The sequence below is a fragment of the Podarcis filfolensis genome (genome assembly GCF_964270895.1).
Source record: "Podarcis filfolensis genome assembly, chromosome: 7".
Lineage (NCBI taxonomy): Eukaryota > Metazoa > Chordata > Lepidosauria > Squamata > Lacertidae > Podarcis > Podarcis filfolensis.
Window position 1 is genome coordinate 66,651,976 of NC_139603.1, and position 3,872 is coordinate 66,655,847.

General features: G+C 42.6%; 1 long non-coding RNA gene across 1 annotated transcript; it reads left to right on the plus strand.

Moving 5' to 3' along the window:
* On the plus strand, positions 1–3,636 carry LOC310766547. Its single transcript, XR_014550241.1, has 3 exons — positions 1–165; positions 2,199–2,344; positions 3,505–3,636. It is a non-coding gene; the product is annotated as an uncharacterized lncRNA (long non-coding RNA).
* The last annotated feature ends 236 nt before the right edge of the window (positions 3,637–3,872 follow it).

A 3,872-nucleotide genomic window follows, 5' to 3' on the forward strand; every position in this document is an offset into this window, starting at 1 on the left:
TTCAGGAGGGTAAATCTGTTATGTAAATGGGCAGCAAGTTGCCCTTTTAAACTCTTATTATAAGAGAATATTGTATAATGAATAATGGAAAGGGGGAGAAGAAGCTCAAGAGAAACATTCAAACAGCAGGGCATACATTATTGCATCTCCACAGAGGCATCTGAGGTAGCGCTTGCAAACTTATTTATCCTGCTACTCAACCAAAATGATGCATGTCATTTGCCATGGCAACCCTTCCTTCATCATATGTGCCTATATATTGCTTCAGATGTGTGGGCCACTTTCTTAAAAAGAAACAAACGCATACCCAGACATCGATGTCACATGAAATCCTATTCATTTCACAGTGCTTTGATGTGAAAACATGTACCTCAGGACACAGACATCCATTTCTTCCCTCTGCCCCATATTATTGCTGTTCTGTCTTCAAGTATCTGTGGCAACAATGTGTTTCAGACAGAAGTCTCCTGTTGCCCATCTCTTTCCAAGAAGAGATTAGTGATACAGGACCACCCTTTGACCAAGGCGCCTCTGTTCTTCTGGTTCTTTTCGTCAGTGAGGGAGACAGTGAAGTCTGAGCTATGTAAATACAGATCTCCAGAATCTCTGGGAAAAAGGCAACCCTTAAGCAGTCTTCTCCGTAATAGGAATGGACAAATCTGTCAGTGTTGGTTTCTATTAGTTTCTCGTTTTTCCAGTCTGTTCCCCCCATTTCCAAAACAGCTTATGGTTGTTGTTTTTAAAGACACCCACACAAGAATGTGCACATTTTGTGTGATTTCCCCTAAGATATGCGTTTTGTGCACAATTTTGCCCAATATATGCATTTCTGCAAGCAATTTCTCCTGATACAATGCATCATTTAATATATATTTTCATGAATGTAGAGTTTTGTATGCACTTTCCCCTAATCTTTGCGTTTTTATACACATTGTTGGGTTGGAGAACTGCAACATAAAAATCTGGAGAGTTCTAAATTTCAAAGAAGAACTCAGATTTTGTTTGCATGTTGTTCTGGAGCTGTGAATTAGGTAGCACCTGTGTGATTCTACCTATGTGTGCTTCTAGAGGAGGTGGTGTTTTTGTGATATATGGGGTGTGCAGGCTGAGAATAAGATGGAAAGGCCCACAGCATTAATACTCCAACAGATATTGGTCCCTATTAGGCATCCAAGCCCCTGTCCCCACAAGTCATACTTCTGGATTCAGCACAGAGCAAGTTGAATCTTTGTGCCTTTTCCCAGGTCAAGTTCAAGATGAGACTTTCTCACATTCCCCAATGATATCACCTCCAACTGAAGAAGGGGAGGGGAAAAAGCTTTCCCCCACCCACATCTGCAAGCATCTCCAGCTAGTAGCACTAGCTCTTTAGTCATGTAAAGAGATATCTGTAATTAACAGACTTCTAATTGAGGCACTAAGTCAACTAAGAGAATCGTTTGACTACTTTAGCAGCCTCTGTTTCTACACAATCCCATCATATGGATACAAAACATCAAGGCCAACCCACCCAGTCTTATAATAATATTTTCAAGCATCTGAAGACGAGAAAAGAAAATAGTAAGCTGTTATAGGATTTTCTGTTCGTGTTAGAATAGGCCCATGAAAGATAACAACATCCATCTCCTCACTTTCATCAAGTACATCCTAGCTCTAGGTTTAGGCTGTAATCCTAGTCTCACTGAAGCACTGTTATTCTCTCTCTTTTTGTCTTCCTGCCAATTTGGCGTCAAAGGCCTGCCTCATGTCCTGTCACAGAAATGCATTCAGGAAAGGCCCTCACCTGGCTGTTAGCTTTGCCATTCATTTTTGTTATGTTCTTTGAAGGTTGGTTTGAAGTTAAGCAGAAGCCATGTTTCTAATAAATCTTAAGTAGAGACCCTTTATGCGAATTAACGTCTAAGTCACTCCTTGGAGGTTTTTTAATGTTCCAAAAATAGTTCCCAAGCTTCTGCCAAAGTAGATGTTGCCAGAATTTCCATGGAAAGCATTATCAGTGTGGATGGGTTGATGCCAGTCAGGGTACAAATAATGGCCGCCCAAACCCTTCTCCTCTTCCTGCTTCAGCTGATTTGTGGCAGAGGGTGTGTGTGTGTGTGTGTGTGTGAAGGGGGGGGATTATTAGGTTTTTGAAATGAAATCATGCTCCCAAGTTCAGAAGAAGATCACCAAAGCCTTCCCCTCCCCTTTTCTTTAAGTCTTTGACAAATATGCCTCACCAGAGACTCTTAAGGAAACCAGTCATGGACCAAGACGTGAAAGGCTGTCATGAGTAGTTTACATCTGGCTGGGAGACAGAAAGCAAAAGCCATGGGAAAAAATGATCAGCTGAAAGTGGCAGAAGGTGAGTGCCTTTACCAAGGGCCAAGGTTCATGATGGAGAAGGACCCAGAACAACATGTCAAACTAGGATGGCTAATTGAAATGCAGCAATGACCATTTTAAGATGGCTCTCACCTTTGGCTCTCTCAATCTTACCAGACTCGACTTCAGACAATGAGCCATTTCACAGGCACTTGGCACATCACAAAAAACAGGGTTTGCCAACAGATGTAGCCCTGACAGGGGTCAATAGCCCATCCTGGCTCCATGACATGCATCAAATTAGGTAGTTTTGCAATGAACCGTGAGCTGAATTAGCCAGGGAGGGGGTGGAGCAACAGCTAGCAACCAAAGGGGATGTCACCCTGGCACAGGAAGTCTGCATCGGGTCACAAACCCCACCCACTGCTTCGATGAGTGAGTGATAATTTCTTCTCCCCCCCTACTGTCATGATCATCTGTTCATCATTGCTCTGTTTCATATGTACACATAGGGTGAAAACAGAGATCATGATGAATGCTTTCTCTGCTTTTGTCCTAAACATACGAAACAGAAACAGGTCTGAACCAGATGTGACATGCAGTTACATGTCTCTGCACTGATTTCTTTTTAAAACCAAAAGCAGATTTAGGAAGTTGAAGTTTGAGCAGAGGGATGGTGGGTGAAGGGACTGCTCAATCCTTTTCCTCTCCAGCTTTACCCCCAACTTGAAAGCATACCCCCAAGCTTCATTTCTTCAGACATGGGGGAAATCAAGATCTGGTGGTGGTGATTTTGAGTGAAGAAAGGGTTAAGCAGTCCCTTGCCCCTGCTTTTTCTCCATTTGAACTCAGCCTCCTGAATCTACTTTTGATAGCTTCAGGAGAGAAAGGATACATGTCACTCAAGACTAGGGATGAAAAAAGGCATAGTTTTCTGTTCTGCCCTGTATCTGTTGCATGCAGCCCTGTTCCCATTCTGCTGTAGTTCAGGTTCCACAAAAACCATTATTTTGCTCACTGTTTGTTGCAACCAAATTTAGTAAGGCAATTCATTACATTATTGTCAACAGAATTAACTACATTATAGTTATGTGATTCAGTACATCATCAACAATGTACTGAAAAGCATCGCAGACTCAGGGGAAAAGAATGATGACAGTGAATACCCATTCACTGCCTGAATCTCAATCTTGTTTGCAGGTGAACAAGTGAACCCACTCAATTTCTGATGCCATCTCCCACTTCATGGAATTCTCCTACATTCCTACTCACAACTGCTAGTTTGGATCATGTGGGCAAGTCAATGTGACCTAGATTCATGGAGAAGAGGGCTATCAAAGTCATGATGGTTATGCTCTACCTCAACAGTAGGGAGACAGCCGTGCTTTTGAATAACAGCACAACAGGAGCAAATGGAAGGAAAGGACCTATTCCTGGCTGTAAGCATCATTCAGATCCACATTTTCCAGAGAACGGATCAATCAGGCACATCATGTCCTTTGGTCACGAGCAGGATGAAGTGTGGGGGACACAGAGAAAATGCTTCACAGAGGCTTTGGAAAGCACTG